General features: G+C 42.3%; 1 protein-coding gene and 1 long non-coding RNA gene across 7 annotated transcripts in view; one reads left to right on the plus strand and one right to left on the minus strand.

The window, feature by feature from the left end:
- FAT3 (FAT atypical cadherin 3) overlaps positions 1-27,428 on the minus strand; it is an 801,654-nt gene that overhangs the window by 333,860 nt on the left and 440,366 nt on the right. The window lies entirely within an intron of this gene.
- The window catches only part of LOC139180752 (uncharacterized), a 36,402-nt gene continuing 11,346 nt past the window's right edge, over positions 2,373-27,428 (plus strand). For both annotated transcript variants that reach the window (XR_011565013.1, XR_011565014.1), the window contains exons 1-2: positions 2,373-2,483; positions 3,126-3,344. This is a non-coding gene — a long non-coding RNA (uncharacterized lncRNA). The remainder of the gene's footprint in view (positions 2,484-3,125; positions 3,345-27,428) is intronic.

Here is a 27,428-nt window from a genome sequence, read left to right on the forward strand (position 1 = left end):
GTGCTGTAGATGATTTAGGGAGGAGAAAATCTATGGACAGACTGAGGCTAGGGCTGAGCATGTGTCTACACACGGAAATTTCAACGAGACTCTGGAGCTTAGGTAAGAGATGGTCAGGGCTGTAGGAACATGCGGAGAAGGCAATGGCACCCCACTCCAGTACTCTTGCCTGGAAAATCCCATGGATAGAGGAGCCTGGTAGGCTGCAGTCCATGGGGTTGCGAAGAGTCGGACATGACTGAGCTACTTCACTTTCACTTTTCACTTTCACGCATTGGAGAAGGAAATGGCAACCCACTCCAGTGTTCTTGCCTGGAGAATCCCAGGGATGGGGGAGCCTCGTAGACCACCACCTATGGGGTCACACAGAGTCAGACACGACTGAAGTGACTTAGCATAGCATAGCATAGCATTGTAGGAACATGTGGGTGTCGTCAACATATCTGTGGTCGTTATACCAAAAGAATGGGTGAAATTAAATTGCTCAGTGTCTGTTGTTGTTCAGTTGCAGACTGAGGCTTTCAGGATTTTGTTGAACTCGCCTGATCGTAAGCCCGTAGTCACAGAACCAGGGTGCCAACACAAAGTGTTCTCATAGTCGGTTGTCGCTGAGTCACTAATGACTCTGTGACCCTATGCACTGCAGTCTGCCAGGCTCCTCTGTCCATGGGATCCAGGCAAGAATACCGCAGTGGGTTGCCTTTTCCTTCTCCAGGGGATCTTCCTGACCCAGGGTTTAAACCTCAGTCTCCTGCTTGGTAAGCAGATTCTTTACCACTGAGTCACCTGGGAAGCCCACCCAGTGTCTGTAGGGAAATATGACTAGAAGGTTGAGCATTGTATCCTGGGGAGAAGCAACATTTAAGGATAAGGATGAGAAATTAGAATCCACAAAGGATTCAAGAAGGAACCGTCAAAGAGGCACAGCAGAGTGTCACGTGTGCCAAGTGGGGAGAGAGGTCCAAAGTGGGGTGGCCACCGCGGGCCCGCTCAGCAGCAGGCCCACATGCCCCTGCGCCCAGAAGTTAGGGAGGACGGCAGTGGCCCTGGCAGACACTTCACTGGCGTGAGAGATGAAAGCCAGGTGGAGGAGGGCTGGTGGGCGGACAGGAAGAGAGGGCGTAAGAAGCGGTGAGCACGGAGCAGTGCTCCCATGCTTGACAGCACACCAGAATCACCCAGAAAGCATGCTAAAAAGTCAGTTGCTGAGCCACATTCTGAATCTTTGGAATCAAAATCTCTGAAGGGGAACCAAGGAATCTGTATTTTATCAGGCTCCCCTCGTGATTCTGATACATAGGTTGGTTGGGACAAGGAGACTACTCTTTTAAGATACGAGGCACAAGATGGGATGAGAGAGATGGGCAGGAGTCTGACCGAGATGGGAGAGGGAAGCAGGGGTCAAGACAGGGGAGACCGGAGCATCCTCATCCGTTGGTGTTGGGGGAGATCAGAGGTCAAGGTGAGGGAAAGAAGAGGCAGGAATAAGATCCTGGTGATGTGGACGGCTCATCACAGGAAGAATTAAACAAAATGCCACTCCTCCTTTCATTTTCCCTTGTTTTTTTTTTTTTTAATTTTATTTTATTTTTAAACTTTACAATATTGTATTAATTTTGCCCAACATCGAAATGAATCCGCCACAGGTATACCCATGCTCCCCATCCTGAACCCTCCTCCCTCCTCCCTCCCCATACCCTCCCTCTGTCGGCCATTCGTGTCCAACTCTTTGTGATCCCATGGACTGCAGCATGCCAGGCTTCCCTGTCCTTCACTCTCCTTTAGAGCTTGCTCAAACTCACGTCCACTGAGTCTGTGATGCCATCCAACCATCTCGAACATAATTTAGCCGAACAAAATTTATAGCATAGTTACGAGTAACTGAATTCTCTCTGCTACTGTATCTTGATTCATTTCCAGTTACACTAATAAAGAATGACCAGCTTGTAGGAAAAGGTCTGGCTGTATTCTCCATATGCATTAATTGGCTCTGCTAGGGAGTGCTACAGTTCTAGGCAGTATCTTATGTAAGAAAAGTTGTACATCCTTTTTCTTGTCACTATTTAAATCCTGGATGTTTGAGAAGCCAAGCTATTTGAGAGAAGAAGTATGTTTGACTAAATTATGAAAAGAAAATCTGATGCACGTTTTCCCTCAAAAATCTGTAACGGGATTCTTTCGAGAAGAATTCCAGCAATGCAGTATGTGTGTGTGTGTGTGTGTGTGTGTGTGCGCGCATGCCTATGGGCTCTTCTTGTTTCAGGAGATCCGGCTGCTAAGTCACCACTTTAAATAAGAGCTCCACACTCATGACATCATAATAGTCTCCACAGCAACTGTGAATGATATTACAAACCTGTCTGGGACTAAATGGGAAAGATAAGCAAGAAGACAGGAGTGGGCAATCTCCTAAGCAACAAATGCGCTTTTTCCATGGAAACACCACCTCGTGGAAGAGAAAAGGAAACAGATAATAGACATAGGTACACAATAGTTCTTAAATATAGCATTTCACTAAGCACTCTGTCAATTGCAATTTAAAGACCATTCACCCTATGAGAATAATCATTGGAAGAAAAGCTTCCCCTGGTTTAATGCTTCCAGAGAAAGAGGGCAGAGGCCTTTTTCTTGAAGTTGGTCACCACGTATCATCACTGCTTCTCACAAAAGAGGGCAAATGGGAATGAAGAAAGACAACAGCTAAGAGTTCAGGTTTGCTCCTGTTTTAAGATAACACCAAAGAACAGAAGCCAAACTTAAGCAGCCAGATATATTCTGAGTAGATAATAAGCATTAGAAAAAATCTCCTTATGAAGAGAATCACACTAGTTTTCTTTGAAATAGCAAGATCCCTCATGAATGGATGATAAAATGCATAATCTGAGAATTATTTAAACCATTTTAGGGAATAATTTGCTCAACTGCCAATGACATTGTGGCAAACACGTTATTGTTTAGTCACCAAGTCATGCCCGACTCTTTTGCAACCCCATGGACTGTAGCCCTCCAGGCTCTATGTGGGATTTTCCAGGGAAGAATGCTGAAGTGGGATACCATTTCCTTCTCTAGGGGATCTTCTCAACCTAGGGACTGAACCGATATCTCTTGCATCTCTTGCTTTGCAGGCAGACTCTTTATCACTAAGCCACCTGGGAAGCCCTGCTGACATGCATTATTTAGAAGTAAACACCAACTTGCTGGTGGCCCACTATGCACACTCACTTGCTACGCCTTGGGCACCAGTACCTGAGTTATCCCGTTCAAGGACCAGAAGGAGGAGACTGTATCATCCTGTGTGTCACATGAGAGATGATAGCTGTAGGAGCAAACATTCCCAGGACACGGTAGGTGTCAGGCTGTGGTTCAGACCCACCTCCTGACTCCAAAGCCCCCGGCTCTGTTCTCGAGGTTCTGTGGCTCACTTACAAAGCTGCTCACACCTGCCTTTTCCTATGGTCCCGTCATGATTAATGTCAACTCATGTTTGTAATGCCGTCACCATGTTTATCAACGGCGTGTACATTTTGCTCTCTACATTACAATCACCGACTATTAGAGGAAAGGGAAACTTCAAGAGACCCTGTCCAGGGATCTCTTTTCACTGCTCAGGAAACCAAAGTCCGAAGAGTCAGTTCCTTCCACAGAACTGAGACTCGAGTCACAGTCTTCTCTGGTTCTCAAACCCCAGCTTCTCCCCACTACACCCCCATGACCTAACCTTTGTTATTCTTGATAAATTATTTTCCTAAATGGGCTTCTTTATCCCCTCTTCCTTTCTCTTGCTTTGCCTCTATCAACTATAAATTTCTGGAGATTTAGGAGACATTTTATACTATAAAAGCTTAAATCTCAGGGACTTGTTTCACAAAGGGCTCCCTTTCTCTCTGTTAACTGCTATAAAGGAGACTTTCAGAAGAGCCAGCTGCCTTTTTTCCATTCCTCCCCAGCCCATCATAAAGTCGTACATCTTTAGGTTGTATTTATCATCTCTGATGTAATAGAACCTTCACCTATGAATCAAGCCATCGACCTTATTTGCTCATACAGGGCCACTGAAACCATTGCTTGCCTTCCTTACTAACCTTTATATAAAGAGGTCTCTTTCATTAATCTGCAGGAACAATGATTAATGTTGACATGAGTTACATGCATATCAAAGAAGACCCCAATGCCTTGACAACATTCAATTTCCTCTGAAGACCTTTAAAAAGTGAGATGGCTGTAGATTACCCGTCGCTAACAAATGGGGATTTGCAGGCTGATTAAAATTCACAGGGAGAGGCAGTCTATGTCTATTTCAACAAAGTTGCAGCTTCATTAGTAAAATTCACTCATTTTTTTCTTAACTGTATGTCACTGGGTGGCTTAAAAGTGTAGCTGTATGAGATGGCTCTTACTGGGATGAAGAGCCTTAGTGACTGGGCTCCCCGTGTAGCAGAACGAGAACCATGCATAGTTTATGAGAAGTAAAGTAAGCAACTGTAATAGCCTGGAGGCCCAATGGAGCAGAGCATATCTGCTCCGACAGCCTGGGGGCAGCCACCCCATTTACTCCACACCCTCCTTGACTCCTTATTGGACTGAGGAGAAAACCCAAACCTCTTCACAATCACCCTAGTTCCTCGTCACTTCTCTGTCAAGACAAAGTTCTAGAACTACTTGTCATTCATTCTGGAGATGACATCTATGAGAAACTTTAGAGTCCTCTGGGATATAATCCTTGGCTCCAAGAGGACCCAAGTGAGTATCAGAAGCAGAAGCCACAGAGTCATTTGACAAATGAACTCATTAAGGAAAGCATCAGGTTCATTTTTGGAAGAATCCCCAAATTGGGATATGTCATGGCAATGTCAAACTCTCTTTTCCTTGGTCTAAAATATCTTTCTGCTTAGCCAAAAAAACCGATGCACATAAATTGTTTTCCTTATAACTCTCTAATCTAAAAGGGCCCAGCATATTATTTCTCTAAATTCCCTGATGAAATCAGGGGAATTATATCAGGTTACCAAAAGAAATCTTAACTTTCGAAACTATTACCTCAATCTTTTTTCTTTGAACTTTCAGTAACAATAATGTAGGCAAGTACAATACTAGTATCTTTCTTCAGTTGGGAAGAAAAACAACCTTGGATAAATCCCAAGTTAGACGCTGGGGCTACTCCAGGGGCGACAATAAAAGGAGCTTTCCAGAGTAACACTTGGTCGTTTTCCAAACCTCAGGCATCCTCCAGCTAACCCTCCATTAGGATGTCATTTGTTTGGTTCACTTCAAAGAGCTGGCTACTTTCTTGCATTTTTCTGAAAACAAGGAGTTTTCTGTGGAAATGATTTTGTCAGGCGATTTGGCAAGTCACTTACAATACTCATCAATTTCAGTACTTTAATTAAACCCAGGAAGTCCGTGTGCCGAACATGAGCCTCCTCTCTGGGTTGTAGTTTATCTCTGCCTTCAGCAGGACCCAGTGCTTTAAAGGGCGTGGAATCTCAGGCCTGGGGTGAGCTAAGTATGTCTCAGGATTTGGGCACAACTGACTAATCTGTTTAAAAAAAAAAAAAGTGAAGGACAGATCCTGGGTTTACTGACTTCAGGGCCGACAGTCTACCCACCCTGCCTCACTCCCAGGGAGCATCAGATGACCACAGCCAATGAGACTCTAAAGAGTCAGCATGGTGTCTGAGCATACTCAGCTGCTGAGCTTGACGTCTTTGCTCTCTGGGCTATCCGTCTGAGTTTGTGGGGGCTCCAGCTGACACTGTGATTGTAGAGAGTGTCAAGAGGCTGGTTTTGCTGGCCTTAGGTGTCATTCCTGGTAATGACAGCTACTGTCTTGAGAAGGGGGAGTTGAAACACGGATTAATGTCATCCGAAAAGAATGCCTTCAAGGCCATAGCATCTGACAGCCCCTGAATAAGCTGGGCAGCCCATGGTTTCCCCACAGGACCACTCCTCTAGGCACTGTCAGAGACTAAACCAATAAAGGAAGATAAACGCAGAAACAAAGGTGCTGTAGAGGCATAAAGGAAAAGTCACCAGAGCAAGCAGCTTATGCGATCATAATACTATATTTAAGCAAACATGGCATGGGCAGCCGCATAGCATGAAACCAATCTCATTCTCTCACCCCTGCACCTACCAAATCTCCTTCTCAGCTAATGGCCCCATATCCACCCTTATAGGCTGAGTTGTGTTTCCCCAAAAAGTATACCTTGGGTTTCCACCCCCTCCCCCAGTGCCTCAGAATGTGATCTGATTGGAAGAGAGAGGTTTTCAGAGGTTTTCAAGATAAAACAAGGTCATTAGGATGAGTCCTAACCAAATAAGGGGTCTTCCCTGGTGGCTCAATGGTAAAGAATCCACCTGCCAATGCAGGAGATGTGGGTTTGATCCCTCAGTTGGGAAGGAAATGATCCCCTGGAGAAGGAAATGGCAACCCACTCCAGTATTCTTGCCTGGAAAATCCCATGGACAGAGGAGCCTGGTGGGCTGCAGTCCATAGGGTCACAAAAGAGTTGGATACGACTTAGCAACTAAATAACAATAACCCCAGTAAGACCGGTATCCTTAGAAAACGGGAGTGAACCAATTTCATCTAACAATTCAAATCCCACATCTGTGGAATCTTTGGAACTTTGTGTACATAATCATATCGTCTGAATAGGAGGGGTTGTGTTTCTTCCTTTCCCATTCATTTTGCCTTTTGTTCCCTTGATTTATTTCCCTGGCTGGGGCTTTCAGTACAATGCTTTCTTTTCAGTAGGAGAGACTTGGTGTTGGGGGTATCATTGTCTCTTTCCCAGTCTTTCAGGAAAACTTTCAAAATTTCACCATTAATTGTGCTCTCTGTAGATTTTTATTATTTTTGGCAAATTGTTATCTTAATAAGGAAGTTTCCTTTTACAACTAGTTAACTAAGTGATTTGAGGATTTTTTTTTCCCCCTCATTTGGTCATGAATGGCTACTGAAATTTGCCAAATGTTGTACTTCACCTACTGAACTTATGGCTTTTATCCATTACTGTGTTGATTTAGTAAACTGCATTGACTAATTTTCTAATGTTAAACCAACATTGATTCCCTATGTGAGGCCAGTTTGATCGTGATGTATTATCTTTTCTTTATATTGCTGGGCCAGTTTGCTAATAGTTTGTTGGAATCATTGTACTATTATCCTAGAGTGATTCACCTATAATTTTCTTTTCTTGCAATGGACCTCAATAGGTTCATACAATGGAGACATTTACCACAATGTATAATGTTGTTCTTAGGATTAAATGTGAAAATATATGTGACAGAAAGGGGAGTAGTGAAAGTTGGACACAGGCAGAGACATGCATGTTGTTGTTCAGTCACTCAGCAGCGTCTGACACTTTGCAGCCCCATGGACTGCAGCACGCCAGGCTTTCCTGTCCTTCACCAAATCCCGGCGTTTGCTCAAACTTATGTCCAGTACTTTGGCCACCTCATGCGAAGAGTTGACTCATTGGAAAAGACTCTGATGCTGGGAGGGATTGGGGGCAGGAGGAGAAGGACACGACAGAGGATGAGATGGCTGGATGGCATCACTGACTCGATGGACATGAGTCTGAGTGAACTCCGGGAGTTGGTGATGGACAGGGAGGCCTGGCGTGCTGCGATTCATGGGGTCTCCAAGAGTCAGACACGACTGAGCGACTGAACTGAACTGAACTGATGTCCATTGAGACACGCACAGAGGAACGAAGATGTGGAGAGACGAGAGAGACAACAGCCATCCGCAAACCAAGGGGAAATGCTCTGAATGGATTCTGTCCTAACAGCTTGGCTGACTCCTTGATTTCAGACTTTCAGCCTCTGGAACTCCTGGACAATACATGTCTGTTTAAGGCATCCAGTTGGTTGTACTTTTAACAGCACCCCTAGCAAAGGAAAACTCCCACCAAGCCAGACACTGACATTTCCTCTCTTTCTCTTGACCTATAGCCCAATAGTGCTTGGTCCACTAATTCTTAATATTTTCAGAATCTGTTCATTTTTCTCCACCCTGTTGTTCGACCTTAGTTTGGACCACCATGATCCTTCATGTGGGTCCCCACTAGAGGCTTCCAGCTGGTTTGTAGGCCTCCAACCTCAGCATCCTCCATTTCTCCTTGTTGCCAAGGTGGTCTCAATGCAAACGGTTTCTAAACCTTCACCACACACCTCATGGCATCAGGGTAGAGAAACTATGCTTAGCCTATATAGGCAAGACCCTTCGGGATTGCACCCAGTAAGCTTCTCCAAGATTTTTATCTTGTTAATTTCCTGTCCCTTAAAGTCATGGGTCACCTGATTTCCTAGAACTGCCAGGCTCCCCTTCTCTACACATTTGTTGCTGTTCTCTCTGCAGGGAACATCCCTCTTCTGGCTCTTTACCTGGCAAAATACTGCCCAACCACAGCTGGCTGTTATCACTTCTGGGGGCTTCTCTGGGAAGCCTTCTTTCATCTCAGAAGGGCTTTGCTCTGTTCCTAAACTTCCTTCATAGTTGCATGGCTCCATCAAAAGACTTGCTATGTTGCTCATTAATCATGTCTGACCTCTGAGCAACTTGGGAGCAGAGGCCACGTCTTATTTGCTCTCCTACCCTTGTTTACTGAGTGTTTAGCCTAGTGGGCACCTACTTAGAACTTCATATGTATCTGTTGCATGGGGTAAAAGTTTTACCATTTAAAAGCAGATGATACCAATTCTATAACACTGTAAATGCTACAATTTAAAAAACCATCACAGTAGCCACGTCCACCCCAGTTTAGCATCCTTTATACAGCAGTGACGGAGAAGGCAATGGCACCCCACTCCAGTACTCTTGCCTGGAAAATCCCATGGATGGAGGAGCCTGGTAGGCTGTAGTCCATGCAGTCGCTAGGAGTCAGACACAACTGAGCGACTTCACTTTCCCTTTTCCCTTTCATGCATTGGAGAAGGAAATGGCAACCCACTCCAGTGTTCTTGCCTGGAGAATCCCAGGGATGGGGGAGCCTGGTGGGCTGCCGTCTCTGGGGTCGCACAGAGTTGGACATGACTGAAGTGACTTAGCATAGCATAGCATAGCATACAGCAGTGAATAAGCAAGAGATCTTCTTGTCTTCCTACAATACTGGTACAGTAATGTCTCAGTTGTTTCTGGAAACATGAGTTCACATATCCTCTGCTAACGCATCTGATTTAAGACTAACAAGACCAATCTGATTTAAGTCAATTCGCAGCGATTCTCTAAGTACACATGTGCTGTGAGCACTGCTGATATGTTGCACATCAAGTGAGGGACTGAAGCAGGTGGGAGTGAGGAAGGCAGGTGGGATGGGGAAGACTAGACATACCAAAGTGGGCCACAAGGGCCCTGTTTTCTGTGTGAGATCACACAGCATCGTAAGTTCACGGATCACTGGGGCAGGCACGTGTCCTTCTCTGCAATAAGCTGTTACATCGAACGAGGTAAGGCAGATGTAACAGAAATATTCTATGTTCGTGTTCTTTTCTAAGTTTTTAAGATGAAGTCAGGGCTGAACTCTAAGCCTTTTAAGAGTAAAGAGTCAAAGGCACTCAGCACTCAAAGACATCCCTGGGGTCAGCCTTGTAATGGGAGGTGGTGTCCTGAATCCAAACTTGCTGGGAGGCCACCCTGGGGTGGCGGGGCGGGCGGGGAGGGGGGTGCTCTCGGTCAGTGACTGATCACGGAACCATAGGGAACACAGCCAGAATCCTTTAAGCAGAAGCTTGTTCACACGGAAGAGGAGGACATGAGGTTGCTTCTGCAGCCAAGTTTCTTACAGAGAGTCTCAGGGAAGAAGCACATCATTTCAGGCAGAAGATTTAAACTCCCTTTTATTAACCTCTGTGGCTTCACTGTGAAACTAGTAGGGCTCAGAGGAGAACCCTGCATGGCCCTGCACTCGAGATGCCTCTTTTCTCTACTTTAAGTTGATTTTTCACTACTTCCTCCTAAAACATCATGAAAACAGGTCAGGCGTGACTTCTGATCTGTGATGCTTCCGCTCAAAGGTTGATACAGAAATACACACAGCATGTCTGTTTCTTATCACAAGGGAAAGCCTTGCATGCTCCCCAGAAGTCAAGGCTGAGGAGGCAGCAATGATGGATTCACAATCAGAATCTCTCAGCAATGGTATCACCCTCTGTCTTTCTATCTGCCTGTGTAAACATTTGCTGCTGTACATACTCTACTGCCCCCAAAGAACTGCTCAGCAAGAGATTATTGGGAATATTGTCTAGGATCAGTAACCAACATAGAGTATGAAAACAACTGCACTGATAAGAGAGACCAATCTCAGGACAAAGATCCAACAAAGGTCCATCTGGTCAAAGCTACGGTTTTTGCAGTAGTCATGAATTGATGTGAGAGTTGGACCATGAAGAAGGCTGAGCGCCAAAGAATTGATGCTTTTGAACCGTGGTTTTGGAGAAGACTCTTAAGAGTCCCTTGGACTGCAAGAGGATCCAACCAGTCAAGCCTAAATGAAATCAGTCCCAAATATTCATTGGAAAGACTGATGCTGAAGTTGAAGCTCCAGTAGTTTGGCCAAATGATGCAAAGAGCCAATTCATTAGAAAAGACCCTGATGCTGGGAAAGACTGGGGGCAGAAGGAGAAGGGAGCGACAGAGGATGAGATGGTTGGATGGCATCACTGACTCAGTTGGACATGAATTTGAGCAAATTCAGGGAGACAGTGAAGGACAGGGAAGCCTGGCGTGCTGCAGTCCATGGGGTCACAAAGAGTCAGACACAACTTAGAGCCTGAACAACAACATTCTCAGGAATTCTTCCATAATTATATTCCACAAAAAGTTTAAGGTGCTGGATGCTAACGGTGAGGGCAGAATTCTTACCTACGATGGGGTACGTACATGATGAGCCATGAAGTGTAGGTCTAAAACTTGAATATATTAAAATTCTGTGGGTTGCTAAAATGCAGACTCCTGAGTCTCTGCTCAGAGTCACCGTGCCTAAATCTGATTTTTAAACAGAAAGCCCAGGGGTTTCTGATAGAGGGGTTCTGCTGATCCAGTCATAAGAAACAACTCTGAATATTTATACAGCATGGGTTTGGCTATAGGCTCGTATAACATTCATGTCCTTCTTATATGAATACAAGCAATTCAAAGGACAGACTTTAGAAACCATGAACATTCAGAGAACAGCACAGAAATACAAAGATAAGCCTTAAAGGTAAAAGGATAAGTAGAAGAACCATCCTGATCATTGATGGTAAAGGAAACAAGATGGTCATGAGCTATTTTTGCTGTGGAAATTAATGATGTTGCAACAGCATTTGGAGGACAGAGCCAGATCACACAGTGATGCTTTTGCCAAGTGTCTTGTGGGTGATTCTCTCCATCCTCCCCAAAGAACTGATCTGGTTAGAGGAGGTTCAACATTTCAAGGAGGAACGTGAGGGAATAAAATTAAATATAAACCTCAATCATAAGCAAGAAGCTTTGGTGATTTAATCTATTTAATCTAATTTAATCTATTTGTGTTCATCTTAAAAGTTTTTATTTTTCCCCGACTTCTTACACAAGATAAAATTTCTTCTGCTACCTCCATTTCTGTTTGGATACTCTTGATTCCCTGATGAACCCAGAGCATATGTAAATCTATTCCCTGGTTGACTGGGAAGAGATTTTCAGGGATGAGGCAGAGCTAAATTTTGTAGAGAAGTTAGGAAGCAGTTTCCAAGGTCAAGCCTTGCTTTAGGATGGTACTTGTTATGACTATGTTTGTGTTCCTTCCAAATTCATAGGTTGAAACCCCAGTGCCCAACGTGCTTTCTGGAGATGAGGCCTTTAGGAGGCAATTAGGTCACGAGGGTGGAGTCTGCATGACAGGATTATGTACTTATGAAAAAAAGCCTCTTGGGACTTCCCTGGCAGCCCAGTGGTTAAGACTCTGCATTTCCAATGTAGGGGAAACAGGTTCGATCCTTGGTCAGAGAAGTAAGATCCCACATGCCACATGGTATGGCCAAAAAAAAAAAAAAAAGCCTCTTTCTGCTCTTCATCCTGTGAGGACATAATGAGAGGCTGGCTGTCTGCAAACTAAGAGGAGAGCTCTCACTGGACGCTGGATCAGTTAGCACCTTCATCTTGGTCTTCCAGCCTCCAGAACTCGGACTTCCAGAATAAGTGTCTGTTGTTTCAGCCATCAAGTTTACAGTATTTTGTTACAGCAGCCTAAAAAGACTAAGGCAGTGACAGAGGAAACAAAAAATGGCACAAAAATTTAAAAAAATAGTCTTAAGGAAATAAGCATACTGATTTAAAACTTCAATTAAAAATGTGAACTGCAAGAAGAATTTTAAAAGGTAATGGTATGTTGAGAGTGTACTAAATAAAAGAAATCAACCAAAATTTCCCCTCATTAGCTGAGGAGGTAATATGATTGAAATTTGGTTAAAAAATGTAAAGCTAAGCTAATTTTGCTACAGGAAGCTACTGAAGAGAAAGGTGAAAAAAAATGAGGCTTAAGTCAATATAAAATTTATACTACTGAGATTCCTGTGTCAAAGTACACACTCCATAGAACTTGGGAAAATATCAACAGGGAGACAGAGGACTTGAACAGCACTATAAACTAACTAACCAGACCAAAGAGACGTCTACACATCACTCAGCAACAAATTACGTACTCTCAAGAACAAATGGAACAGGATAGGATATAAGCCAAGACCCAATACATTTAAAAAGATTAGAATCACGCAAAATGTATTCTCTGATCACAATGAAATGAAGCTAGAACCCAACAATAAAAAGACATTTTGGAATTCCTAATGTGTGTGGAAATTAAATACAGTCCTAAATGACCCATAAGTCAATGGAGAAGTCACAAGGGAAATTAGAAACACTCTGAGATAAATGAAAGCAAAAGCACAACATTCCAAAACTTATGAAGGTGAAAGTGTTAGTTGCTCAGTCGTGTCCGGCTCTTTGCAACCCATGGACTGCAGCACACCAGGCTCCTCTGTCTGTGGGATTCTCCAGGCTAGAATACTGGAGTGGGCTGCCATTCCCTTCTCCAGGGGATCATCCCCACCCAGGAATCAAACTTGGGTCTCCCACATTACAGGCGGATTCTTTACTGTCTGAGCCATAGGGAAGCCTAAAGGTGACCTTACCCCAAGTGGGACTTATGAGCTGCAGCTAAATTAGTGCCTAAAGGGAAATTTATAGTTGTGCATGACCACGGTTAAAATGAATAAAAATTTCAAATCAATAACCTAAACTTCTACTATAAGGAGTTGGAAAAAGAAGATAAATCTAAGCTGAAAGCAAGTAGAAAGAAGGAAATAATAAAGAAGATAGTAGGACATAAAAATAAATCTATAATAAATAGAGAGGTTGAATTAATAACAATTAATTTTTAAAAATCTTCCGCAAAATAAAAGACCAAGTACAGATGGCTTCATTGGTGAATTCTACCAAATATTTAAACATGAATTAATTTCAAATCTTCACAAACTCTTCCAAAAAATATGGGAAGAGGGAACACTTCCCAACTCATTATAGAGTATTATCTTGATGCCAAAACTCTAATAAGAACAGAACAGACTCATATCTCTTATAAATATATATGCAAAACTTCTCAACAAAACACTAGCAAACTGAATCAAGCAGTGTCTAAAGGGGATTATCATGTTGAGCTGGGATCTATTCCAGGAATAGAAGGTTGGTTTGATCTGATAATCGATTAATATAATATGCTATTTCAATAGATTAAAGAACAAAAACCACATGACTATACTAACAGATTCAGAAAAGTGTTTGACATATTCCATACCCCTTTCATCAGTAGAACAATAAACACATTAGGAATATTAGGGCCCTTCTTAAATTGATAAAAGGCACCCAAACAATCCCCAGGGCTAACATAATACATAAAGATTGGATGCTTTCTAAGTTCAGGAACAAGACAAAGATGTATGCTCTTTAATTCAACATTGTACTGAAGCTTCTAGCCAGGGCAATTAGCCAAGAAAAAAAAACAACTGACATCAAGTTTGGAAAAGAAGAATTAAAACTACGCCTATTTGTGGATGACACAATCTTGTATATAGAAAGCTCTAAGGAATACACAAAGAAACATTAGAGCTAATGAGTTCAGCAAGGCTACAGGATCCAAGACGAAACACAAAAATATCAATTGAATTTATATGCACTAGCAATGAACAATCCAAAATTAAGAAAGTAATTATATATGCAATAGCATCAAAAAGAATGAAATCCTTGGAAATCAACAAATGTGTAACTTAACTTCTATTCTGAAAACTAAAAAATGTTATTAAAGGAAACTAAAGAAAACAAATAAATGGAAAGATACCCTTAATACATAGATCACAAGACTAAATGCTATTAAGATGGCTGCTGCTGCTGCTGCTAAGTCGCTTCAGTTGTGTCCGACTCTGTGCGACCCCAGAGACAGCAGCCCACCAGGCTCCCCTGTCCCTGGGATTCTCCAGGCAAGAACACTGGAGTGGGTTGCCATTTCCTTCTCCAATGCATGAAAGTAAAAAGTGGATGGCAATACTCCCCAAACTGACCTAAGGATTCATCAATATCCATCAAAATCCCAGTTATTATTGCTGTTGGTTTTTTTTTTTAAGACATTAACAAACTGATATTAGAAATTCACATGGAAGTGCAAGGGACAAAATAGCTGAAACTACCCAGAAAGGAAGAAAAATCTCGGATGAGTCACTCTTGCTGATTTCAAAGCTTCCTGTAGAGCTACAATAATCAAAACAGTGAGGTACCAGCCTTAAGATAGGCATAGAATTCTGTGGACTAGCATTGAGAGTACAGAACTAAGCCCTTCCATTCGTGACCAACTGAACTTCAATAAAGAAGCCAAGACAACTCAAAGGAACAGTGTATACAACAAATGCTTCTGGGACAACTGAATGTGTTGTTGTTGCTGAGTTGTTATGTTCAACCCTCTGAGATCCCATGGACTGTAGCGCTCCAGACTCCTCTGTCCACCATCTCCCAGAGCCTGCTCAAACTCACATCCATTGAGTTGGTGATGCTATTTCCAGTATTCTTGCGTGGAGAACCCCAGGGATAGTATGAAAAGGAACAACTGAGAATCTACATGAAAATGATGAAAATTGAATCTCTATTCTCATTATAACCAAAAAAAAAAAAAGACTCAAAATAAATCATAGACCTAAATGCAGGAGCTAAAACTATGTAACTCCTGGAAGAAAATATAGGGTTACATCTTCATGACCTTGGATTAGGTAAAGTCTTCCTAGATACAACATCAAAACATGTGACAAAAGAAAAAAGATAAATTTAAGTTCATAAAAATTTTAAACTTTTGCTGTTCAAAGACTGTCATCAAGGAGGTGAAAAGATAATCCATTAATTAGGAGAAAACATTTGCAAATCATCTACCTGATAAAGAACTTGCATCCAGAATATCTAAAGAACTCTTACAATTCAACAGTAAAACAACAAACAAGCCAATTAAAAATGGCAAAGAATCTAAAGGACATTCCTCTAAGAAGGAAATGTATATCCTCAATGAGCACACGGAAAGACAGCTAACATCATTAGCCACAGGGAAATGTAAGTAAGAGCCACAGTGAGGCGCTGCTTCCAACTCAGCAGGATGGCTAAAATCACAATAACAGACAAAGACAAGCCAGGGTGAGGAGGTAAGGAGACTGCTCACACCATGCTTGCGGGGAGGTCAGAGGGCAGAGCGCCTTTAGAAAACAATCTAGCGGTTACTCAAAATGATGAACGAAAATTAAGCATATGACCACATCCACTCCTAGGTATATTCCTAAAAGAAGTGGCAATGTATATTCACATAAAAACTTGTACATGGATTATTTCTAATAACCAGAAAGTAGTAAAGTCCAAATGTCTGTCAACTGATGAAAGGACATACAAAACATTTCACATGATGCAATATTATCCTGCAATAAAAAAATGAAAAGCTGTTACAAAGTGCAACACAGATGATCCTTGAAAACATTATACTAAGTGAAGAAAGCTAGTCATAAAAACCACACATTATATGGTATGACTATTTATTGATACATGAAATGTCTGGAGTAGGGAAATGTATAAAGACAGAAAGTTGGTCTGTGGTTGCCGAAGTGTGGGAGGCTGTGACGGTGGTGGGCATAGACTGGTAATGGGTGCAGGGTTTGTTTATGGGCTGATGAAAATGGTTTAAAATTGGTTGTGCTGATGGGTGTACAACTGTCAATACACTGAAAATGACAGAATTGTGCAACTTAAAAATAAGCAAACAAGTATTTCGTTACTCATTGATTGCTATGTGCTTCTCAGTAAAGCTGATACTTTGATGAGGGAACTTCTTAGGGATAAGGTGCCTCATTCTCCTTTGCCAGTTCCCAAATAGATGCTGAAAGATGTTTGGAGAGTAACCCTAGAGGAGTAATGAGAGAAGAGTTCACTGATCCTTAAATATGAATGTATGCGTGTGTGCATGTGTGTGATGTGCTCATTCGATTTTTAAAAATGAATACTGAAAGATAATGATTTAAAAAGGAGTTAGAAGCATTTTTTCCCCTTCCCATTGCTTTTTAAATCAATCTAAAGTTAGCTTAGAAGTTAATTGCATTATTTTAGAACAGTTCATTTCTTTACACTTAATTGCTTTTGAACTCAATATTTTCACCCTCAATAAAGGTGTTTTAAATGAACTCTCTGGTTTTCTTAGGTCCTAAATAGAAAACCTAGAAAACTCCACAAATGAGGAAAAAGGAAGAGGTTAAAAACTAACAATTGTCAGTGACCTAGTCCAGTGACTTCAAAAGTCTTCCTAACCAAAGAAGTCAGAGAAGGCAATGGCACCCCACTCCAGTACTCTTGCCTGGAGAATCCCAGGGATGGGGCATCCTTGTGGGCTGCCGTCTATGGGGTCGCACAGAGTTGGACACGACTGAAGTGACTCAGCAGCAACCAAAGAAGTACAAGAGACATCATTCCACAAATATATATATTAAGACCAACAACATAGAAATGATGCACATATAGACCTATTAAACTCCAACATGAGCCGCAGGAAGCTCTTGCCTTAGAACCCAAGAAGGTGATCCTTAAGTTTGATAAGAGCTATAGATTTTCATCTTAAGAACTTTAGAGACTCCAAATATAGAAGCTGTTCTCAGCAGAGTAAGTACAGTTTACTCCATGACCCCATGCTACTTTTTAAGCTTTCTTAGTCTCCCCCACAGAAGAACTGTACAAAAAAGATCTTCACGCCCCAGATAACACGACGGTGTGATCACTCACCTAGAGCCAGACATCCTGGAACGTGAAGTCAAGTGGGCCGTAGGAAGCATCACTACAAACAAAGCTAGTGGAACTGATGGAATTCCGGTTGAGCTATTTTAAATCCTAAAAGATGATGCTGTGAAAGTGCTGTACTCAATATGCCAGCAAATTTGGAAAATGCAACAGTGACCACAGAACTGAAAAAGGTCAGTTTTCATTCCAATCCCAAAGAAAGGCAATGCTAAAGAATGCTCAAATTACTGCATAAGTACACTTATCTCACACGCTAGTACAGTAATGCTCAAAATTCTCCAAGCCAGGCTTTAGCAATACGTGAAACGTGAACTTCCAGATGTTCAAGCTGGTTTTAGAAAAGGTGGAGGAACCAGAGATCAAATTGCCAACATCCGCTGAATCATGGAAAAAGCAAGAGAGTTCCAGAAAAACATCTACTTCTGTTTTATTGACTATGCCAAAGCCTTTGACTGTGTGGCTCACATCAAACTCTGTAAAATTCTGAAAGAGATGGGAATACCAGACCACCTGACTTGCCTCTTCAGAAATCTGTATGCAGGTCAAGAAGCAACAGTTAGAACTGGATATGGAACAACAGACTGGTTCCAAACAGGAAAAGGAGTAGGTCAAGGCTGTATATTGTCACCCTGCTTATTTAACTTCTATGCAGAGTACATCATGAGAAACGCTGGGCTGGAAGAAGCACAAGCTGGAATCAAGATTGCGGGGAGAAATATCAATAACCTCAGATATGCAGATGACACCACCCTTATGGCAGAAAGCAAAGAAGAACTAAAGAGCCTCTTGATGAAAGTGAAAGAGGAGAGTGAAAAAGCTGGCTTAAAGCTCAACATTCAGAAAACTAAGATCATGGCATCCAGTCCCATCACTTCATGGCAAATAGATGGGGAAACAGTGGAAACAGTGACAGATTTTACTTTTGGGGGCTCCAAAATCACTGCAGATGGTGACTGCAGCCATGAAATTAAAAGACACTTGCTCCTTGGAAGAAAAGTTATGGCCAACCTAGAGAGCCTATTAAAAAGCAGAGACATTACTTTGCCAACAAAGGTCCATCTAGTCAAAGCTATGGTTTTTCCCGTGGTCATGTATGGATGTGAGAGCTGGACTATAAAGAAAGCTGAGCACCAAAGAATTGATGCTTTTGAACTGTGGTGTTGGAGAAGACTCTCGAGAGTCCCTTGGTCTGCAAGGAGATCCAGCTAGTCCATCCTAAAGGAGATCAGTCCTGGGTGTTCATTGGAAGGGCTGAAACTGAAACTCCAATACTTTGTCCACTTGATGTGAAGAACTGACTCATTTGAAAAGACCCTGATGCTGGGAAAGACTGAAGGCAGGAGGAGAAGGGGATGACAGAGGATGAGATGGTTGGATGGCATCACTGACTCAATGGACATGAGTCTGAGTAAACTCCGGGCGTTGGTAATGGACAGGGAGGCCTGGCGTGCTGCAGTCCATGGGATCGCCAAGAGTCGGACAGAACGGAGTGACTGAACTGAACTGAGCTGAGCGTCTCCCTCCCGGTACCTGCGTGATACACATTCACATCTAACGGAAGCACCACTGTGTCTCCCTTACTGCCTACCTTTGTGCCTTTGCTCATGCGCTGCCTTCTGCCTAGAGTGCCCTCTCAGCGTTTTCTCCTCACCTATCAAAACCACAGACATCACAAATGAATCTATCCACAAAACAGAGACAGACTCACAGACACAGAGGACAGACTTGTGCTTACCAAGGAGGTTACCACGGGAGGGAGAGGGATGAATTGGGCGTTTGGGTTTAGTAATGCAAGCTATTGCATATCAAAGGGATCAACATCGCGGCCCTACTCTATAGCATAGGAAACCATAGTCGATTTCCTGAGATAAATCTAATGGAACAGAATACAAAGAAAAACGTGTATATGTGTAAAACTGAATCACCTTGCTCTACAACAGAAATTAACACATCACTGTAAATCAGCCACATACTTCAATCAGAAGTAAAAAAACAACAACAAAAACCATTCCAGGTCCATCTGCGATGCGACTGTCTTTAAGGTGGTGTCTCCTGATTTCTCCAATCGTGGCCACCTTTTCCAACCTGTGAACTGCACGTCGCACTTCCTTAGAACATCTCCAATTTAATTTCATGCCACAAAAAGTATGCACTTAAGTTGTCCCTTCACTAGAATTTAACTTAGCCAGGGGTTTGCTTCCGAACAGGCGCTCAGACATTTATGCAATGAGAAAGGATGCCATCGTTTCTCTCTGACTCCATCGAGGTCCCTTCTCTTCAGCCAGCTTTTATCAATTCAGTTCCCCACGTCAAGACAAGCCTTCTGACAGAACTGGGTCTAAATCCTGGCTTAATTCCGATAAAAGAAGTCCCTGCTCTCATTTCTTTCTGTTTTTCTTCTGTGTCTTTTTTCCCCTGCTGTGTCTATGTTCCCTAATTAACCAGCTCTCAAAACCCTGCTATTTTAGTATGCAGCTTTCTCCCGTTCCTCTAACTGAGGAAAACAACAACAACAACAAGAAAAAACCCCATTCGTAAAAGTGATAAAATGGATTCTTATCACTCTCATTATCAGGTACAGAGTCAGAGTCAGTTTGCAAAACGGGGGCTTTTGTAGGGGTGGGATAGAGAGATAAGTAACCAGTTGTCATTTTTATAGTTATTCTGGGACAAAGAGAAAAAAATGGTTTAGTGTAAAATCAAAATTTTTTTGTATGGAATACTTCAACAAGTAAAGCAAGGGAAGAAAAATGTGGAGATGGTCTTATTTTTGGTTAACTCTAAATATAGGAGAACAATAAAGTAGCTAATACTGAGTGTCCCCAATGTGCCTGCATGCGTGTGCACGCCAGGTTGCTTCAGTCGTGTCCGACTCTTCGTAACCTTATGGACGGTCACCCACCAGGCTCCTCTGTCCGTGGGATTCTCCAGGTGAGACTACTGGAAGGGTTGCCGTGCCCTTCTGCAGGGGATCGTCCCGACCAAGGGACTGGACTCAGGTCTCCTGCTTGGCAGGCGGCTTCTTCACCACTGAGCCACCTGGGAGGCCCCAGTGTGTCTAGTATGGGGTCAAATAGCCAACTTTCATGTGTTATCTCTTCTGGCCTTCAAACTGCCCTGTGAAGTAAGTCCTATTCCCCCCATTTTGAAGATGAGGAAACTGAGACACTACGAGGTAAGACACCGTGTTAGAGGCCTCACAGTGAGGGCAGATGTGCAAGCTTCCTGACGCAGTCTCAGCTCTCTAGTCTTCTTTCTTCTGAGGTAAGGGGCTGTTTGGCCCTTGGGGCCTCCTCCTGAATGATCTCTGTTGATATCACTGCAATTGGATCTCTTCCCTCCTCCACTTATTCCTACACCACCTTGTGGCTCAGCTGGTAAAGAATCTGCCTGCAATGCAAGAGACCTAGGTTCAATCGCTGGGATAAGAAGATCCCCTGGAGAAGAGAACGGCTACCCACTACAGTATTCTGGCCTGGAGAATTCCATGGTCTGTATAGTCCATGGGGTCGCAAAGAGTCGGACACGACTGTGCAACTTTAGGGGCTTCCCTCATAGCTCAGTTGGTAAAGAATCTGCCTTCAATGCAGGAGACCCTGGTTTGATTCCTGACTCAGTAAGATCCACTGGAGAAGGGATAGGCTACCCACTGCAGTTCTTGGGCTTCCCTTGTGGCTCAGCTGGTAAAGAATCTGCCTGCAATTCAGGAGACCTGGGTTCAATCCCTGGGTTGGGAAGATCCCCTGGAGAAGGGGAAGGCTACCCACTCCTGTATTCTGGCCTGGAGAATTCAATGGACTGTATAGTCCATGGGGCCGCAAAGAGTTGGACGTGAATGAGTGACTTTCACTTTCAGCAACGCGTATCAAGAAACTTCAGAAAGAAGATAATTTTATATGGCCATTTGCTAATTCTTCATTAAGAAAAAAAAAAAAAAACTTTTGAAGATCAAAAGCAAAATAGGACATGTTAGAGATTCAAAGTCAAAGAAAGAAACCAACCTTGGTTTAATCACTCTTTAATCCTGGATTTTGAAATATTCTCCAATTAAATTGGATCAGCCAGGAAGGAAGGCAAGGGAGAGACCAGCAGAAAGCCAAGGACTGGGACCAGCGACAGTTTCTGCACATTCACTCTCTTCCTCTGGGAGTATCTATTAAGTGCCTACTGGGTGCCAGGCATTCTCTTGGTGTCAGACAGATATAGTCTTTATCCAGTGAGGTTTTTAGGCTGGGGAGAGGGAAGCACAGAAATTATATATTTAATGGTGTGATTTCAATTATGGTAAGTGCTTTGAAACCACTGTAAGGTGGTTTGAGATCTTGAAGGGGGAACCTCACTTGCTCTGAAATGCTAAACACAGTTTCCCTGAGGACAAGACACTTAAATCAAGATTTTATAGTTAAAGAGAGTGAGATCTGAAGCTTGTAACTTAAAAGATAAAATGTTTTAAAGACACTAAAAAGTCTAAAAAAGAGAAGTTGAGCCTAAATACTGGCCTGAAATATGTGAATTATTGAAATTTAGAATATCTTTAAAGGCACGATATATAATAATTTGATATTATATATCAAATATATAATACAGCAAAAAATCAGTGCTATCAGGATGTTTCAGAGCTAACACAAACTTGTTTTAAGGACCAAGGTAGAACTCATTAGAATTACTCTGCAGAGTCCCACCAGTATCTAAAAAAATAAAAATAAAAAAGACAGTGTCTTTAAGAATAATCTGAAAAAACCTGTGTATAGACTAGATGCTCAGTAAATGTCTACTCTAAGGATGACTAAAAAATTCCTTCTAGTACAGATTTTACTCCTAATTTACTGTACTATTTTAGTTTAGTTACCAATTCTTTATACCAATGCAATAGTAAATGAGAGCTCAATCAAAATTAAATTAGCTCAATTTCACATAATATTGACTTAATAAAGTTTATATTAAGTAAAGAAAAATTTCAAAAGGAATCTGCATAAAGATGCATTATTAATATAGAAAAAGGTAAAGGCTGAATGGAAAATCATTTCTAGAATTATCGACATTTCAAACTTAATAAAAATTTCTTCGTTTCAGTTACTAGCAAACAAAGACAACTTTAGCCTGCCAATTGTTAAGTAGTTCAATGTCAATTATTCAATGTCTGAACCCAGAGATTGAGAAATGATACATCTTCCTGGCCCATTTATACAGTGGAACTGAAATAGTGTCACTAGGAAAAGATGTGTTTAAATTGTAGATATGCACACACACACACACACACACACACACACACACACACCCCATCCATCCAGTCTGCTCTTTTAGCCACAAGATGATTGAAAAGTTTAAAAAAAAGTTATTGAAGTATAGTTGATTTACAATGTTGTGTTAGTTTCAGGCATATAGCAAAGAGATTCAGTTATATATACGTTATATATTCTTTTTCATGTTCATTTCCATGGTTTATTACAAGGTACTGAATCTAGTTCCCTGTACAGTAGGACTTGTTTATTTATTATATATATAGTAGTTTGCATCTGCTAATCCCAAACTCCAAATTTATCCCCTTTTCCCCTTTGGTAACCATAAGTTTATTTAAGACAAACTGACTTTTATTTACAACTGTCATAATCACTGGTTTTCACTTTTGTATCTGATCTCTAGCTTTGGTTTTTAATCCCCAAACAATCTTTGATACCCAAATACATTGTTTCCGCCACCAGGTCACTCAGACAGTATAGTATCTGAGCTAGATTGAGTTTTTGGTGCACTTGTTTTCATGAACACACAAAGCAAATCCACATTCAGGTTCTATCAGGGATCGTGTGCTTCACCTCAAATATACACATACCCCCAGATACACACAAAGCAGATACATGGAGCAACCTGCAAATTCCAAACAGGTTTTCACCTATGTTTACACTAAATATGAACCAGAAACTCTCAGACCCCCACTTGATGCTTCTGTAAATGCTTTGCTATTATTACCAAAGTGTTGGTCTGTCAGTCTTGTCTCTTTGTGACCCTCACAGACTGTAGGCTGCCAAACTCCTCTGTTTATGGAATTTTCCAGACAGAATAATGCAGTGGGTTGCCATTACCTTTTCCAGAGGATCTTCCCTACCGAGCCATCGAACCTAGGTCTCCTGCATTGCAGGCAGATTCTTTACCATCTGAACCACCAGGGAAGCTCAAGGAGTTACTTAAAAGTTCATTTCTGCTATGGAAGTGGCAGAGACACGCCGTGGAACAAGCGCTGTACACAGTGCATTCCAGTTCTGAGAACCCAAGGACCCACAGTTAATTATTCAGCAATCATGAATAAATAAGGACCAGTGGGAAAGCAAAGGCCTTTTGCTCAGTAAGTGCGCAAGGATACATCTGCTCAAAATGTAGGCAAAGTGAAACAGTTATGTTATAAACAGTGGCATTTCTAAACCTCAGACACAAAAATAAAAAACAGGAGACACCTCTGGCAAAGGATTCCATGTAATACTTTCCCTTCCTTGCTCTGTGCCACAAAGTTGTAGCCTCCGGAAGCCTGGGCCATGCAACCGTTTACTTCCAGACTTCTGCAAAGGGGAGGTTCCCAGTGTTCTCTGTCTGGCTGGCTCTCTGTGGTTACTTCTGCCTTCCCTGGCTAAGATGCTGTTCCCTAGGCAGCGAGCACACTGCCCAGTTAGATACAAGTTGTTTTTAATTGATGGACTCGGGACTGTATTTTCATAAAGATCATTATCCTGCTATCAGGTTGTGTTTTTTTTTTTGTTTGTTTGTTTTTTTAATTCCCTCATTCTTACAGGCTTAATTACCCAGGAATGCACCTATGCAATCAGCTAGCCCGATCAAAAAGCTATATCCTGTTTCAGGATGCTGTCAGGAGAGAGAGGTAGACTGGAGAAGTTTTGAGGTAGGATGCAAAAAGAAGACACAGGCAGAAAATATGTAACCTGCAAATTCACATATTTCACACCCAAGCAGGATTTTTCCATTTCGTTTTCTATTAAAAGCTGAGTAATTGCAATATGAAAGTGTGAACACAGATTGAAAAGTAACAACTAACAGCATATCATTCTGTAAGGAGCTGAAAATGAAAAGTAAATTAACTGAGTGTTGGCAAGTATCAATATCCCAGTAATATAAAACCCATCAGAAGTCATGTGTGTAATACTGCCTCAAACAACTCACTGGAAATGGAAATAAAATGCATTAACTTAACGTTTGAAGATTTTTAAGGTCAGGGAATTGGTATTTGTTCACAGCAAAAAGGCAGTGATGACTCAGCTCCTTCAGATATATGTGAAATTTGTTACACTTATCATCCATGTATCATTATCTTATGGCTCCTGCAGGCATCCCAGCTTTTAATTTCCTGAACACACTTAAAACCTCAACCACAAAGTTAGATGTCATGGTATTTCATTTTCAGGTGAAAAAGATAAATGTTCCGAAGTGAAAGGTACTCTTTGTTTACTGGACTACAGATCTAAGGAAATTTAGGTAGATATGAGAGATGCTGGTTCAGAGTCTTATCGGGGTAAAGGAAATTGGACAGGGCTATGGAGACTGGAAATCAGTAAGATTAAGGGTGACCAAACACATACTTGTATTTACTCACAGGTATATATAGAACTTGACTCACAAATCAATCAGCAAGAAAAGTAAATTATCTTTAAAATGGAAAATTGAGAAGTGAGAAAATGTAAACGAGAAATCAGTAATCATTTTTTACTACTGTGACTTACATGCCAAGAAAAGTTTATGATAATATATGAAATATGGGGGTGATTTTAATCCCATGGTATTCAAGAGGATGATCAACACTGAATTGTTAAATTGTAATTAACAACATTGTAATTGTTAAATACATGTTTAAAATATAGTCCTGCCTGGTTAATTTGTTTAGAGACTGAACAGCAAAACAATAATTATCCCTTCATATATGCAAGAAATTCCTAAACATTTGCTTCTAAGCTGGTTTGAAAACAGTGGGAAAAACAGATAAAATTCCCCAAGGAGACAGGGTACCCTGTTACTAACCAACTATTGTATGAAAATGTCTCTAGAAGTTAATTTTAAAAATCCGTGTAATTGCTACCATGTTTCTTTGATCAAATGGATGACAGCTAGCTGCTGGAGCTGGTCATTTTCCCTCTCTCTTAGTCTCATCTGTCAGCATCCACCATACTCTGCTTCCAAGGCGGTACAGAAAGAGGTGAGAGATTCTATGAGAAATGATGGGTCTCCATGGGGAAAATTTTCATCGAGTATATCCCAGCCAGTACTTACACTGATCACCAAGAAAATTTTCTAAGCATCACAGAAAATTCACATCTACCAAAAACACCAAGTGGGCTCCCAATCAAGAAATACAGACGCTAAAATAGACTACTCAAGTGAAAACTAAGGTCACAAGTGGGATGGTGTGGTTGGACGACAAGTCTTATTTGCTGACGGCGGGTGGCTTAGAACAGAGGATGAAGATGTAGAAAGCTGCCCAGCTGCTCTGTAATCCAACAATGCGTTAGGGTTCTTGCGACAGCCCCCATTTCCCCACGTCCCTGTCTTTGTTGGGAAGGGGGACCTACAGTGAACCAAATGATAAGAAAGTGGAGGGGGGGATGGGTACTTCCCACCCACATCTGCTCCAAAGTCCACAGAAACTCATTAAGGACCAGGCAGGGAGAAGAGAGAGCCAGGTTTGGGTCTGGCTTCTGAGGCAGCACTAGTGGAAAGCATCTGCCTGTCAACGCAGGAGCCGTTGAGATGTATATGTGATCCTCGGGTCTGGAAGAGGAAATGGAGGCCCTCTCCAGTGTTCCTGCCTGGAGCATCCCATGGCAGAAGAGCCTGGCGGGCTACGGTCCACGAGGTGGCAAAGAGTCTGACACAACTGAGTGACTGAGCAGCAAGAGCAGCAGGTTTGAGTCATGAGCAAATCAGTTGACCATCTTGAGTCTCAGTTTCCTCAACTTGCAAATGTGACTGAATAATGGAGACCTCAGAAAACTGGTGACGATTAAATGAAACCATGCACATGAAGCCGTTAGAGTGACGGGCACAGAGTGCTTTACTCAGCAAATGAAAAGTGCTTTCATTGTTGCTGTTATCATCTTCAGCGCATGGACATGCGTGGCCCCTGGTGAGCTGGCAAGAGGAGGCAGGGGACAGAAGCAGCCCACCCCTCCTGGAGGCTGGCGGGCCAGGCGGTACCCAGGGTCTCGGGCGTGCTGGGCCCCTCACCTAGAGGAGCGGCCATTCTCGGGAGGACATGCAGACCGCCCACTTGTCCTGGGAGGAGGAGGGATGATGCAGGCTGGGTGAGCTTGGAAGGGAGGATGTGGCTTCATCCCGAATGGGAACAGAATCCTCTGCTTAGTAATTTAAAAAAAAAAAAAAAAAAACCTCATTAAGAAACTCTTGGGACAAAATTATGAGGCTTAAACACTGCAGTCACAGAAACCTCATAACTTGCTGGAATAAGAAAACACTGAGGCTTTCTTGACTTTAAAGACCTAAGTAGAAAACTGGAGGGGGCTGAGGCCCGGGACTCAGTCACCAGTTGCTGACGGCCTAATGAGGGAAAAAGCAGACACTTCACCACACAACCAGCTCATTCAGCTTGTAAAAGAGGAGAGAACATGAGCTTTCGGTGAAAAGATGACATTCTGTGTGCACTGAATTTACTGTCTGCCTCACTCTAGCATGCTGGCTGGTCACCCGTTCTGAAAGCTGACGCTTTTCGGCAATGGGGGCAAACGGACCCAGGCAAGAAGCACTGCAGAGATCACCAGACTATCGGCCAGGACTGTGGACTGTCTTGGTGGCAGTCCCGGTCTGGGCTTCATTTGAGTTGACGTAAGAATGACCCTTCCCGAGTTTCAGTTTTCTCATTTGTAAAAACAGGATAATAGTAGCTATTTCAGTGCATTACTGTGAAGTTTAATTTTTTGCAAAGTATAATTTTTGTGATTTGTATAAAGTACATGAAGTAGTGACCTGTGAGTCGTTTTAACTATTATTATGCCATTTGTACATTCAGAGGGGATTTCTCTGAATTTCCAGGGAGCAATTTCCAGAGAAAGCGCTTTCCCTTTACTTTTTCTCACAGCACCCTCTTCTTTCC

This window comes from Bos indicus, chromosome 29 (assembly GCF_029378745.1).
Source record: "Bos indicus isolate NIAB-ARS_2022 breed Sahiwal x Tharparkar chromosome 29, NIAB-ARS_B.indTharparkar_mat_pri_1.0, whole genome shotgun sequence".
Lineage (NCBI taxonomy): Eukaryota > Metazoa > Chordata > Mammalia > Artiodactyla > Bovidae > Bos > Bos indicus.